General features: G+C 39.6%; 2 long non-coding RNA genes across 2 annotated transcripts; both read right to left on the reverse strand.

Moving 5' to 3' along the window:
• Positions 1–1,314: 1,314 nt before the first annotated feature.
• On the reverse strand, positions 1,315–3,746 carry LOC147487906 (uncharacterized). Its single transcript, XR_015202387.1, has 6 exons — positions 3,610–3,746; positions 3,471–3,523; positions 3,160–3,392; positions 2,620–2,994; positions 1,889–1,961; positions 1,315–1,729 (listed from the first exon to the last, which is right to left on the reverse strand). It is a non-coding gene; the product is annotated as an uncharacterized LOC147487906 (long non-coding RNA).
• A 771-nt stretch (positions 3,747–4,517) lies between these two features.
• Positions 4,518–11,875, reverse strand: LOC147487907 (uncharacterized). Its single transcript, XR_015200737.1, has 4 exons — positions 11,749–11,875; positions 4,984–5,088; positions 4,742–4,903; positions 4,518–4,651 (listed from the first exon to the last, which is right to left on the reverse strand). It is a non-coding gene; the product is annotated as an uncharacterized LOC147487907 (long non-coding RNA).
• Between the last annotated feature and the right edge of the window lie 2,225 nt (positions 11,876–14,100).

The following is a 14,100-nucleotide window of genomic DNA, read 5'->3' on the forward strand; positions in this document are numbered from 1 at the left end:
TATTATACAAGACGTGTACTTATACGTAGAGAAATACTAAACATGCAACAATAGACACTTATGCGTAGAAAGACAGATAACCATGCAAAACAGTACCATTTATATGTATATATACATTAAGATGCAATTCATGCCCAGTTAATCGTATATAAATATTTACAGGTATATGAACATGATTCATGCATATTTCTAGGCTAACACGTAAATAATAATCCATAAACTAGTACATAATAACTACGTACATGGCATTCATGCAAAAACAGTAAAAATTTGGAACCTATTGTTTCCCGCAAGTACGCCAAAGAAATGAAACAGACGTTTCAATCCGTCGACGTAAGTAATCCCAGAAGATATTCGAATTTTTTTTTTCCACAGTTCCAGAGAGTTAGGCCTGGATATGGATCAGGATTTATCAGTGGATGCTGGAGGTAGAACATGAGCAGCAAAAGAGAAAATAGACCCACGGACGTGGGTTACACCTGCGGACGCGAGTCTAGTACCGCGCACGCGTGTCGATTATGCCACAATGAGTTCAAATTTTCACAGCAACCTTAGAATCTTGTGTAGTTTACTTTTCCGGTCCTAACTCTTTGTCCCTGGAAGTACAACAAAAAATTCGAGAGAGGTCAGGTCTTTTGCGAGACAAAAATAACGAAAATAAAACAAAAACGTAAAAAAGAAACGAAAAGGAAAGAAGGATGAGAGTGGGGGTTCCCCTTGGAGCAATTTCCAGTCTGTAGCACAAGCCCTTAGTCTTTAGAATGGCAGCGACGCCATTTTGATATTCAAATTTTTGCCTTTTGCTTTGTTAAAGATTTGAATCTCTTCTTTGGCGAAAGTGCGAATTCAAAGATTTTCCTTACTCACGATCTTCGTGTTCATATAGTTTGGAGTAAGGATCACTACACCATATTGACTGATTTGTAACGGATGCACATCCGTCACAAAAAATATTAGTAACGGTTATCTTGCGTTAACACAAAAGCGTGACAATCAACAGTAACGGATATTAGTCACGTTTTTTTTCCGTAACAAAATTTAGTCACGCATACTATCCGTCATTGAAATTAATTTCAGTGACATATGAAAACCGTTACAATTCCATTACCAACGTTTATTCGCAACTGAAAAAGTGTTGGTATTTTCCCTTTCTGACATTTTATAACCGTTACTAATTTTCCATTCCTAACGGTTAGTCATCCGTTACTAATGATTTCCATTCCTAACGGTTCTGTATCCGTTACTAATTATTTCTCATTTATTAAAAAAAAAATGGTCATGTACCTACACCCTTTTTAGTCTATAATGTATCAATTAAAATCTTCCATTCATCAATAATTCGATCTAGCAAACTCTAGCAATTAAATTCTTCTATTCATCCACAATGAAAAATAATGAACAACATAGATGTTCTAATTATACGCCCCGCCCCGCCAACCAAGTAAAATAGCAAAGTTTATACAGAGGGACGTTTTGCGATGAAGTTAGTTCCCTATTTGCTGATATTATTGCACCTGGATTTGAAAGTGGTGGCACACTCCAAAGGTATACATCTCCATTACTATATCCAACAACGACTTTACTTCCAAAGGGGCATGCCCAACATGAAGAAGAAACTTTCTTTGTTTCATAAGATAATGACAGCATGTTTCCACCCATAAGAAGAATTCCCTTACTTTCTTCAAGTCCCCATAATACAATAAGACCATCTCGGAAAATTATAAGTACCCTACATAGAAACAAGAGTCACGAAACAATATAGGAGATCATAGATTTACTAAACTTTAGACGTTGACTACTAACTAACTAGTGTTTATGGGAGAAAACCTTACGCATCTCAAATAAAGAAGTATATTTTCTAATTGTTTATGTAAATCCCAGAGATTACCTCTGACTCTCAGCCATAGGTTGTGGCATTATGGACAAGACTGCATTGTCATCAACAACTTCAGTTGCATTCCCTAGAGAAACACAGTAAATTTAGTTTATTTGCACATAAGTTAAACTGAAATCAAGTGTCTCACTAGATTCATAGATATCATCCAGTACTCAGTCCAAAAATAGATGCCACAACAGTAGAATGCTTTTACAAGGAACAGAAGTAGAACTAGAAGAAAAGAAAAAAAAAATTTGTTTCGCACTAAGCTTCTATTATAAGCGAAGCGCTTGCATAGATATGAGTAATAACTAATAAGATTTCGAAAGTTGAGAGAATAATAGAAACTTGCATAGATATAAAATAGTCACCTATAAGTAGAAATAATACAAGTTAAAAATCCCTTCTTTCCTTGAGACGACTGAAAAGAAGGGCATTTCATATTATGTGAAGTACACTAATTTCCTAAGCACCATAACTGGTAGCTGGTAACAGTGAGTAGAAAACAATTCTTCTATATTTTGCAATCAATTACTTAGACAAAAAGGACTCAGCATGAAGTCAAACCCCACAAGAACATGCATTCAACACTTCAACTAAAAGACTAAAAGAGTACTAAAATGGTTATGCGTCCCACCTCAAAGTACCAATTATTGATTTCCACGAGAAAATTATTTTCCATATAGAGGTCATAGATTTCAAAAGGTGCATTACCACGCAAACTTAGAAATGCAATTCATTACCTGGTTTTCTGAGGCATTTCCACCAACATCTAAGAAATTAGCAGGAGTTCCACCATGCAACTTAATTATATCCATAGTAGCCACAGCCAATCCTGCACCATTCACCGTGCACCCAATCTCACCATCCAAACCAATATAATTCAAATCAGCTTTCGCAGCAGCAACATGTCCAATAGAGCGAGAAGAAAGGCATTAGACTTTTTCTTATCTGGGAAAGAAAATCTACATTTATAATCCAGGGATCTTTTGCTCGCAGGACTAGTTACATAAGATAATCAAGAACTTTGAAATCCTACATAACGTTCGGATAGTTGGAAAAGCTTACGCATAAGAAGTTTGTTGAACGACTATAAAAGAGGTGATGTCTTGGCCAACCTGATTGGGAAGTAACCATTATAATTGATATCAGAAATAAAAAGAAAGACACAGTCTGTCAGGTTCAGTTCTTCGATCTTAGTTGGGTTGGGCGTGTTTGACCAGAAATGCAATGCGTAGAAATCAAAATAAAGCATAAACAACTTGGCAAAATAAATAACTGACTTGCCTCAACAGTAGGCAGCTTCTGCTGCCATGGAGGTTTGTCACTATAAACAAAGCTATGATTAACTCCCAAACCAGCTGCAAGCTTGGCTGCCTTATCTACAACAGTGTTACCTTCCCTCCATATATGAGAGATAAAGAAGGATTGAATATTTTGCAAACAAGACTCCTACCTTCCTTTCAACTGCCACGGTATGTTTCCCATTCTAAAAGCTGACATTGTCCAGACGTTCCTGTAATTCAGGTTGTGAAGCAAGCTTGTAAAGAGACTTGCACCATACTTTAAATTCAATAAAGTCTCAAGAACATACTTTTTCCTAAATTGTACTTGCTCCTTCTGAAATTGGATGTTGGAGCTTCTTGTCTGCAATTTTGTAATGTGGAGCTTTAGAAGAGCGAGCAAAAACACAAGAGCAAACCATATCAACATTCTAAGAAAAAAGAATGCACCTGCGGTGGTAGAATGGGTCTCATATCCTTAGTGATTGGAGATTTTATGCTACTAAATATTGCCTGCAAAGAACCAAGATGTAAGAAAAAGTGGTCACGCAAGCATAAGTAAAATTGCACAACTGAAACATTAGAACCTTTCTCTCTCAGCACTTGATATGCGCTTACAGAGTAAATTACTTGAAAAACATGAATCATATTTTCATAATCGTGACATGGAATGCAAAGCATGTAAACTAGTATTCATTTCATCAATGTTTAAAAATACAGTTTTGCTATCAACTATGAGGAAATTAGAAAAGATTCAGCAATAGAAAAAGTTGATAATGATTTGCTAGGAAGTAGCAATTTAGCAGTTCTGACTTTGTCATCCCAGAGAAATCAACAAAGACAATTACATTAATTAGCTCATATCCATAAACTTAAATTCCTTTTAAGTATTACTATTACCTACATTTCATTGGAGACGACATAGTCACCCATTTTCAGGAATCTACATTCTGTATCGAAATGACTATCCAAAACACACACGTGTTGAGTCCATTGGCTTGGCCCTTTTTAAAATGATCAATGTCTCAAACCAAAAGTGTGATCCATAAAACAGGTGGAAGGTTCAAATGGATCTCCAGTGGCTACTTCATGAGTGGTCTACTATCTACACAAACCATCTGGTCTGTTGCATTCTCTGTCCTCTTTAAGGGAATATTAAGTCGATTTGAAAGTTACATCAGTTTCTTAGAAGAAAAAAGGAACACAACTGAGTTTAAAAATCAATGATCAATCAAATCACAAGCAAGAATGTGCACCAAGTCACCTGATTGTCTATGAGCAACAACAGCAAGAAAAAAGAAAATAAACGCGTACTGTCAACAAATGCATATTTTAAAATGACAGCTGGAATGAAATTTGTCGTTCAAGCAGGTTACAGTGGGAAGGGGGAAGAGGAGAAAGAACTCTTAAGTGCTGGTAGTTGAAGGTCTATAAAGACGAAGGCTAAATCGATTCCCATCATCTATTATGTCAACTAGTGGTCTAGCATAACCTGTAGAACACCTAAAGACAATAAATCAAAATGAATTAAAGAAAATGCTATAGAGAAAAGTTCATAAGAATACTGAACAAAAATGCAAACCTTCAAGACCAGCAGTGAAGAGCACAAGATCTGCAAATTCACTTGTCTCTTTTAAAAAATTAGAAAGATCTTGCATTCTGGATCTTTGGTAAATCTCCTTATTGCAACATCTCTAGCAGTCATTGCCATGCTTCCCACTAGCTGGACACATTGTATTCTAGACTGCAAAAAGTTTAGTCATTCCTTAGGCCAACACCATACAACACACGCGCCATAGTTAAATTGAGGAGGGCTGGTTGTACCTTCTGTAGGGAGTAATTTATCAAATCCAAAAATGAAGTGAACTGACTAAACACAATCCCTTTTGCAGCACCATCTCTTTCAACCATGAATCTGATTTCTTCCCTCTTTGGAAACCATAGGAATCAAATTTCAGAAGTTTAAGTCTCTTGGTCTTTCCTGGTGAAATCCTACACTCTGTAGAGTGTGAGTTCGGGAAAGGCAAATCTTGGTGTATCTACCTGTTGTGGTGAAATCCTCCACTGAGTTACAGTGCGAGTTCGCTTAGGGCAACCAACATTCTTGGATTCCTTCAACGGTAAAATCCTCCACTACTAGAAAGTGTGAGTTCGTCTGGAAGAAATCGACATGGATCTATCAGAATTTGAACGGCCAATGACCATGAACAAGGAGGCCCCATCAAAAGGGAACCCTCCCGAGCTCATTACTGTTACAACCCCATCAGTTGCTACAATCAGGAGCTCAAATGTTGACGCTGTAATCCAACAAGTCCAACTTCCAATGGAATCACCTCAAAGGAACATGGCCTCTTTCGCAGATAAGGTTAGAGGAGCACAACCTCAACACCTGGACGTTGAGGATCTTCTTGTTCCAGAAATAAAAGGTAACATGCCCTCAATCAAACTACCTAAGAAAGCAGTTGAAAGGGGTAGACTTTACTGCAGATACTGCTTGGTGGGTAGGTTGGATACGCAAAAAATCAGGATGGATGAGATCAGGTCCATAGCAGCAGCTAAATGGAGCCCGCAAGGTGACTGGAAAATTATCCCACTAGGAAAAGGATTCTTCATCATTCAACTTACCACTGAGTCTGATTGGAGGAATATATGGGGAGGGGGGCCATGGAGGTTTGGTGAGCAAACTCTTCGACTCTCGAAATGGACACCAGACTTCGACACTGAAGTCCACACCAGAACAAATGCTCTCATCTGGATTAAGTTTCCGAAGTTGGGTAAGCAATACTGGGATTATGAGATCCTAATGTCTATGGGTAAAACGGTCGGCTACCCTATAGGAGTGGACAAACACACTCTTGAAAGAGACTTTGGCTACTATGCTAGCATGCTGGTCGATATGGATATTTCCAAACCTATCCCGAATCAGATTTGGGTGGAAGAGGAGGAAGGAATTTCCTTTGTGCAGGACATTGAAGTAGTGAAAATGCCTAAGTTTTGTGGGCATTGCAAGTCAGTGGGCCATTTGGTTGCTGAATGCAAAGTACTTCAGAGGTCTACCAGTAGGGATGCAGCCGCAAAGGAAGCGCCAGAGCCTGCTCTTAATTCCAGGAAACAAAAAAAGAAAAATAGAAGTAAAGGAAAAAACAAGCAGCATGAAGGTACAAGCGGTACTAAAGACTCAAATAGCGAATTCATCAATACTCCAGTGGCAGCGCAGCCCAGAGATGATAATGTTATTGAGGTAGAGAAGGAAGCTTTGCAAAGTAACAGAGCAGATACAGAAGATACATATGGTGGGGTTCACACCTCCAAAAATACACAAGCATCTCACCTTGGTGATGGGAATGCAACTGACAAGGAGCAATCGGGGTCTGTTGAAGGGTCAGGACAAGCTGAGACCATTAGGGCAACTGATGCTGTCCCCCTTTTAGCTCTGGATGGGTCCTAAGGAGCCGTAAAGGTATTTTCTGGGACAACAGAAGGGTCAGGACGTGTACAAGCTGAGTCTCAGGCTCATGGTTTGGGCAATAATTTCATTAGGGGCCCTGAAGCTGCCCCCCCTTCAGCTTTGGTAGTTTTCCAAGCTGCAAGAGAAAATGATTTTTCTGTCTATGCTTCCTCCGATAGCATGAACCTGGACAGAGTTGAGGCAGACGTAGCTTCTAGTCTACCCATCACACCAAATCGGTTTCGGGCTCTTGAGGAAGCAGACACTTTGTTACAAGGAAATTGGGCGGATCAAGTCGATGAGTGGCAGGTCAACTCAAGGAAGGGATACAAGCCTCAGTGGCAGGTTCAGGAACTAACTGCACCGAATACTAGGGCTAAGATCAACACTGCCAAACAGAAATGAATACAATATACAGGAATGTGCGGGGAGTCAGACGACAAGAACCTTGGTTACATATTGAGGAGCTGATGTCAACTCATAACCCGGATGTTATTTGTATAGCAGAACCACTTATTAAGCCGCCTACATTGCTACCTCCAGTGATTTGTGGACATGGATTTTTAGCAAACTTCTTGCATAATGATATCCCTCACAAGGTAGGTAACATCTGGGTGTTTTGGAGGGAAGGGTTGGCCGTCTCTTTAGTCAGTCTTTCCCATCAACAGATCACAGTTCGTGTAAATAGTTTCCTTATGTCCTTTGTTCACGCTAGCAGCTCCTATGGTCTCCGCAGAGAACTATGGCAAGATCTTTCCCAGTTGCGGACGAATAATGAGGCATGGGCAGTTATAGGAGATTTCAATATAGTCAGTTCTGTGGTAGAACGAAAAGGGGGCTGCCGACCTTGTCTTACGGCTATGAATGAGTTCAACTCTTTCATCCACTCTAATGCACTTATAAACTCAACCACTTTGGGCTATAAATTCTCATGGTGCAATAAAAGATGGGGAAGTAGGAGAATGCTCCAGAAGCTTGATAGAATGTTGGTAAATCAAGAATGGCAGCAGGGGAATGTGGGATGGCGGAGCAAAATTCTCACACAAAAGCTCGATCACAACCCTATTGTAATGAACTCCCCGTGATCCCCAAACCCCACAACATCCCTTTTCGGTTTAGAAAGGCTTGGACTCATCATGAGTCACTAAAGGCAGTGGTAGAAGCCAGCTGGAACGAACCTCTCTATGATGTGCCTATCACGAAAGTGGTCAAAAAATTAAAAAGACTCAAGCAAAAGTTGAAAATCTGAGTTCTGAAATTTTTGGAAGTCAAGCTCAAAGACATCAAAGTCCTTGAAGATGAACTAGAGCAAATTATCAAAGCTCGGAGAGAGTGATCCTTTGGACCCCACCTTGCACCGGGGAATTTGACAAGGCCTCGAAATTGAGGAAGTCATCCAAGATGTCCACAATCTCTCCCAAAGAGAAATCCAGAGTATCAGATGCATTAGAGGGGGAACGGAATTCAGCCTACTTTCATGCCATTATTAAAATGAGACTTGCGAGATCTCAGATTACAGAAATTAAGAACCGAGAAGGTACTATTCTTAGTGGAAGCCTACCAAGAAAAGTACAAGCACCAAACAGTAGAGATGGATGAGGGCCTCATGAATCTGATTCCTAAGCTGGTAACAGAGGATGACAATGCCTCACTCTCAGCCATTCCTTCTTGTGAAGAGGTCAAAGTCGCGGTCTTCTCTATGGATCCAAACAGTGCCCTGGGGCCAGATGGATTCCAAGGCATATTTTACCAGTCTTTCTGGAGCATCATTGGACGAGATGTTAGCTACGATGTTATCTCCTTCTTTAGAGACAATGTTCTCCCAAAAGGCATGAATTCTAGTTTTCTTGTTTTAGTGCCTAAAGTTACAAATGCTATTGATGTAAATCATTTTCGGCCTATATGTTTAAGTAATTTCCTGTTTAAGATCATTACTAAGATTTTATCCTTGAGAATTAAATTCATTGTAGGCAAGATCATTAGCGGGGAACAACTAGCTTTTATTCAAGGTAGAACAGGCACGGTGGGAATTGCTCTGGCCTCGGAGATGATCAACGAATTGGATAAGAAGACCAGAGGAGGAAATGTGGGCATAAAGCTAGACATCACTCAAGCTTTTGACTCTCTCAGCTGGGAGTTTTTGTTGGAGGTCCTCAGAAGACTTGGATTCTGTGACCAATGGTGCTCTTGGATCTCTACTCTCCTCAGAAGTGCCAACATCTCCGTTATGATAAACGGTGGACCTTGTGGATTTTTTGAAGCAGGAAGAGGGCTACGTCAGGGGGACCCATTATCTCCCATTCTTTTTGACATAGCGGAGGATGTGGTAAGTAGAGGAATAAACATGCTTTTCCTCTACTTCAAGATCAAGCACATGACGGCAGCTGGATCTTGCCCTATCCCCACACACATACTGTTTGCGGATGATGTGTTCCTATTCGCAAATGGTGGCATACGGGGACTTCGACACCTTAAGAGACTGCTCACTGCCTATGAGTAGTCAGCAGGGCAGTATTTCAACAGCTCCAAAAGCAAGCTTTTCCTAGGACCTATGAGCAGAGAAAAGAAAGAAAGAGTAGGCAGAGTTGCTTGAGTACACTGAAGGAACTCTTCCAGAAAGGTACTTGGGGACCCCGATCTTCAAAGGGAGGGTCACTAGAGCATGCATACAGACACTGGTTGACAAAGTCAAAAGACGAGTGAGCGGCTGGGCAGGAAAGATACTTTCTTTTCAAGGAAGGGTGGTCATTGCCCAATCCATCCTCACTAGCTTGCCAGTGTATAACATGTCGGTGTACAAGTGGCCTTCAAAGTGTATCAAAGAATGTGAAGCAGCTATAAGAAACTTTGTGTGGTCGGGGAACCCCACGGTGAGAAAAGGTACCACCCTTAAATGGGAAAAGGTGTGCCAGCCCCTAGAGGAAGGGGGTCTCGGCTTAAGGAAATTCAAGGAGCTGAACTTAGCACTTCTCATGAAGCTTGCTTGGGTTTTCATTTCGGGAACCACAGAGTGGAGCTTGTTTATGCTTGCAAAGTTCACCATGGCATCAAGAAAGCTGCTTACCTACTTCAAAAAGTCAACTATTTGGTCAGGCATAAGATGGGCACTTGAGGAGCTGTCACCTAACTTGGGATGGATAGTGGGCCAAGGAAAGGACATTAGGCTGTGGCAAGACGACTGGGCAGGTGCTGCTCTAGCAGATAAAGTCTAGGGGGTCAACTGGAAAGGCCTCAAAGCGAAAGTATCGGACATCATTACTGAGGGAGAATGGAACATTCCAGCCAAAGTGCAACAAGTGTTTGGCCGAGCGGGCATAGACCTTCTCTCCTTGCCACCACCTTCTGGAGATGAAGAGGATGTTAGAGTCCGGAAATTTATGACAAATGGTAAATTTACAAAGAAAAGCCGCTTTCGAATCAATCGGCGTAAAGGACAAGTGGTGGCTTGGCACAAATGGGTATGGAATAAATTTGTGCATCCTAGAACCGCTAGTACCGTCTCGAAGCTCATTCACGCAGCAAAGGCCGACCGATGATGGTAAGAAAGCAAGGCCCACATGGTCTCTAGATGCGGACTCAGAAAAAAGAGGAGGAATCGGTATCCCATATTCTTTGGGAATGTGAAGTTACTAAAGAGCTTTGGTCATGGCTGTTTGAAGCTCACAAGTTGCGTCCAGTTCTTAGTTTGGAAGGTGTCCTAGATGCTCCCAAGTTGCTAAGCCCTATCAGAAAAGAGCTTTGGAACGCTGCTGTGGCACATCTCATGTCCCAGATTTGGAAGACGAGGAATAGAATTTTTTTTGAGGACAAGAGCTTGAACAGAGACTACATCAAAAACGAAGTAACCAAAGGTGTTCAAGCCTCGGGTAGAATAGCTTCTGGGTATATGTTTAACTCTGCAGAAGACTTGGAAGTGCTTCACTCTTTTAACATCAAGGGCAGAGCACGTGATAGATGTATACAAGAAGTCAGGTGGAATTCACTTGAAGCTGGTGAAGTCAAAGCAAATACAAATGGTTCTTCGGCTGGAAATCCTGGTAATGGTGGAGCAGGGGTCATCTACAGAGACCACTCGGCCCAGGTTATCGAAGCCAAGGCCTATGGGCTTGGGATTACCACCAACTTTGTAGCGGAGTGCTATGCCATTGTTATGGTAGTGGAACTAGCAGTGGTAAAAGGTTGGAATCATTTATGGATAAAAAGTGATTCACTAGCTGCTATCATAGCTCTTAGTAGGGACAACGCTCCTTGGGTGCTCAATGCAAGATGGCTTCGAGCAACCCATAAACTCTCTAGCTGGAGACTGTCCCACACTTACCGAGAAGCAAATTTTGGCGCTGATGCTATTGCCAAGATGGGAGCAACTCTAAACCAAGGTGAGGAGTGGTGGAGCTCCGGCAGACCCAGCTTTGTCTCTAGCCTAGAAAGTCCCTACAGGACTTACTACCGGTTTAACTAAACTAGGAAGAATTTTTTTTCCTTTTTGTTACCTTTGGATGTAAGCTGTCTACTCTCGATGTAACATTCTTTATTAGATAAATAAAATATCCCTACTTGCGTGCAAAAAAAAAAAGGAATCAAATTTCAGATGGAAGTTTGTAACAATTAAATCAACTGCTAATAAACCATTAAAGAAGCACACCAAAAAAAGGAAACACTAAATATCTAGATATCTTAGATCATCAAAATGTGTCTTGAATATAAGTGACCACTGGCTAACCACATCACCAACTCTACTCTTGAAAACTATATTATATGGGTTCCTACAATACATGTAAAGTTAGTAATTAATGTAGAAAGTATCTTCTATACTCTCCGAAAATGGACGCATATTTAAGGGGTCTAATAAATACTTGATGATTATGATATTGACCAAACTGAATTCAACTATTCAAGATTCAAGTGAAACTTCAAGGGACTTCCCTTTTAGCAACTGAAATCCTAACAATCCTTTTACACATTAAGTCCAAATAAGATGGAAAACTTACTTCATAATGATTTAAATCAAAATCTTTCCAATCCCACGTAACCATTTCGTTACATATAACAACTTTGCTTCAGTTTCTTTTTATTACAAGAGAATTATAGTAAATTTCATAGCAAGTCAATAAATTTAAAAAACCATAATTCATAAAACTTACCAAAGCATCTATTTTCGTGCTTGTTTGGAATTATGGGAGAGAAATTCTATTCAAAATACTTGAGCATCTATAACCCTTAATGGTTGTTTTAGGACCCATGTCTCCTGGATTCACCTTTGCTGTGAAATCAACAAAGGAGTGGTTTTGAACAGAGGGACAAGAAACTCGGTCCTAAGGTCAGCAAGATAATATGTAAGACAAGCCTTACAAAAGCGTGCTCACAAGAATTAACCCGCAGAAAAAAAACAAAATGTTAATGGAGAAAAAAAAAATAAGTCACGTCCAGACAACAAGGCTCAGTAAATTGACATAAATATTTTAAAAATATGATCGCTAACCACTGGATCTTCTGCTCGGTAATGACTAATGCCACACTCCTGTTCACTAATATAAGTATTATTTTGACTCCTCGATGTGGAACTACGTCTGTCTTTTATATAATGAGCCTGTAACAGCAATAAAATGTGACTATTAGTTATGAAGTGCAACTTTCTATAGCATTTCAATACAAGTACATCGAAACCTTTTCATTGTTACTTACTAAAGTAAATATGATAAGCATTACATTAGTAATTACTTTAAATCAGTCTTACAAATTCATACAAAAATGCATACAAGCAATTACAACTATCAGACAAGATATTGTCTCATACAGGACACAAAACTCGAGAGTTCGTGTGCCAAAAGGACCGAGATTAGTATGGACAGGCAATGCCTAACAAATGAATACCTCCCAGGCAAGCACACACTTTTCAATGCCCCTTCCAAAAGCCCGTGTTGGAGAAAAGAAGCAGAACAATCTACACTAAAAGAACCACATAGCTAAAACAGGGAAGGCAAGTGTGTAATGAACGTGGTGCATCCTATTCGGGTAGCAGAAGGCTATGAAATGGCTTCTAGGATATCTGTTGAACATTTAGAGAACATTACACAGAAGTTTGTTTTTGATGGCACAAATATTGAGCCTTTGGTTCAGACTTGCATGACGACTTTATCTTCAAAGATGTAAAGTCAACTATTATAGCTACATCACATAGTAATCAATCATAAGAGATTACGATTCAAACTAATTAATGACAAGTTTTTTTTTTCTTGCAGTGTCAATCGATGCAAGCGCACTTTGGCCGAGATTGCTGTTAAAGCAGTTGTGGCTATTGCAGACTTAGAGAGGAGGGATGTCAACTTAGATTTGATCAAAGTGGAAGAAAAGTTTGGGGAAACTTGGAAGATACCGAGCTAATTAATGGCATTATTGTTGACAAAGATATGAGCCATCCCCAGATGCCAAAACAAATTCGAAGCGCTAAGATTGCTATACTGACATGCCCCTTTGAACCCCCAAAGCCTAAAACTAAGCATAAGGTTGACATCGACAATGTTGAAAAGTTTCAAACTTTACGTCTACAAGAGAAAGAATGTCATGCAATTAAAAGTTTCAAACTTTACGCCTAAAACTTTACGTCTGCAAGATAAACCTGTAAAAGTTTTATAGTGTCATGCAATTAAAACTGAAACAAATTAGAACTACAGTTCAAAAAAAAAATAAAAAATAAAAAATAGAGAAGGAATGTCACCTGCTAGCATTGTACAGAGAGACAGTAACACAACCACTACCTTTCAATGCCTACACTCAAGTTCATCAAATACATCTCAGATATAGCAATTAAAAGCCTATATTGCTGAATAAATACCAATAAAATCAGACAAGGTATGTTTACCTTTGAAAAGTGATCAACACCAAAAGCTTTCTTGAAATGGTGGAAATCGGGCTGGGAAAGAGACCCCCTTCTACCTCCTCCTTTGTTCGGGCTGGGAACCAGCAATGCAAAGATTTTCACAAGTTTGCATTGGTGGAGTTAAAAAGGGGTTAGAATACTCACAAACCTGCAAAACAAACAAGCATATATATAATACATTCAACAATAGTAAAGATTACACATATATATCCAAAATAGTTCAGCAAGTTACAACTAGAACCTTTATACAATATGCCCAAAAAGATTACCAAATTACAAGAACATTAACCATACTTAATGCTTCTGTGAGCACATATGTCCAAAAAGATTACAAAATAACAACTAGAACATTAACCATACTTAATGTTTATGTCAGCCCATATGTCCAAAAAAATTTGCTACACAATATGTCCAAAACGATTAGCACTAATAAACCATTCTTAATCATATTTCAACCGTCCATCAGCCCAAATCAACCACCCTCCACCAACAAAACCATGAAGGGTTTTATTTCCATACTGGGGACCATCATAGACTAACGCATCACCCATAAGCACTTCATTAATATTAATCTTTTTCTCACCTCTAAACACTTTTCTGCCATGACAAATATCTT

Source organism: Coptis chinensis, chromosome 7, assembly GCF_015680905.1.
Source record: "Coptis chinensis isolate HL-2020 chromosome 7, ASM1568090v1, whole genome shotgun sequence".
NCBI lineage: Eukaryota > Viridiplantae > Streptophyta > Magnoliopsida > Ranunculales > Ranunculaceae > Coptis > Coptis chinensis.